Here is a 1,436-nt window from a genome sequence, read left to right as displayed (position 1 = left end):
AAATGAATGTAATTTGAAAACTTTAGTTTTTTTATCAAATTTTATGGTAAAATTACCGTATGCTAGGTTTTGGTTTTTTTTTTTTTTTTGTTTATTTTGTTCTATATTTTTTATTTCAATTTGATACTGAATAATATTACTAAAAATTGAAAATATAGAACAATTAAATAGCAATTTATACTTATTTTTTGAATCATACAGTATTCTCTCTATCATCTCATTTCTGATTACTAATATACATTTACCGTATGCAGTTAGGATACCTATACCGTATGCAGTTAGGATACCTATCAAATCGTATACAATTACGGTATATAGATTTAGGTGGCTTTTTTTTGTATTTTTTTTTTGTATTTTTTTTTTGTTTTCTTTATATCAGTTCAATATTGAATAAATAATATTACTGAAAATTGAAAATATGCAATAATTAAACAATAATTTATGCTTACATTTTATTACACAATGGCCTATCTTTTCATTTCTGACTACGCTATACAATTATTATCCTATATGGTCACGATACCTATTAAACCACCGTATACAATTGCCGCATATAGTTACTGCAATCGTATATCGTAGTTCAATACAGTATACAGTCGTCATCGAGGTTACGGTAATTGGGTACGGTAGTCAAAAGAAGCAAAAAGCGAAGTGAGAAAACAAAAATTTTTACCATTATGATGCATTTCTCAAATTATGCATTTGAAAAATGTGAAATTATTATGAAAACAAAAAAAAAAAGAAATTGCTGATGATTTTATTCGACGTTTATACATTTGGGTACGTTATGCGCTAAAATCGTATAATGGAAGAAAAGAAAGTGGCGCCAATTGTAGTTAGTTTTTTAAGTATTGGAAATAAAAAATGAAGTAATTATTATTAATTGATGGTAATAATCGAATTAATAATGGACGAAAATAATAAATCAAATATTGAAAACTAAATTTTTTCAAAAAAAAAAGAAAATTTGCATATAAATTAATATTAATGCATAAACTTTATTTGCATAATTTTATTGCATAATTTATATTGCACATATCAATTTCATATCAATTTCAATAATTTTCAATTTATGCAATTATTAATTTAAACAATCATCAATGTAATTAGTTAGGATGAAGCTGTTTGCATTCTATAGTAATTCTTGAAATTAAAATATAAAAATGCCAATTGTTGAAATTGATATAAATTTATCCTATTTCAGTTAGTACAATTTTTTGTGATAATTTTAATGCAACCATGAATGTATCAGAATTCAATTAAATTTATTTTCCATCTCTTGTGAAATTTTATTAGGCTAGAAAAAAGATGTGTATTTAAATTTTTAAATTAAAATATGGATTAATTTAGAATAACTTCAACACCTGTAACTACTAATTTGAAATGGTAATAATTAGTGTAATATAATAAAGCATCAAAAATATGCAACAAAAATG

Source organism: Loa loa, assembly GCF_000183805.2.
Source record: "Loa loa unplaced genomic scaffold supercont3.409, whole genome shotgun sequence".
Classification (NCBI taxonomy): Eukaryota; Metazoa; Nematoda; class Chromadorea; order Rhabditida; family Onchocercidae; genus Loa; species Loa loa.
The sequence above is the reverse complement of the archived record's forward strand: the minus strand, read 5'-3'. Positions refer to the sequence as shown.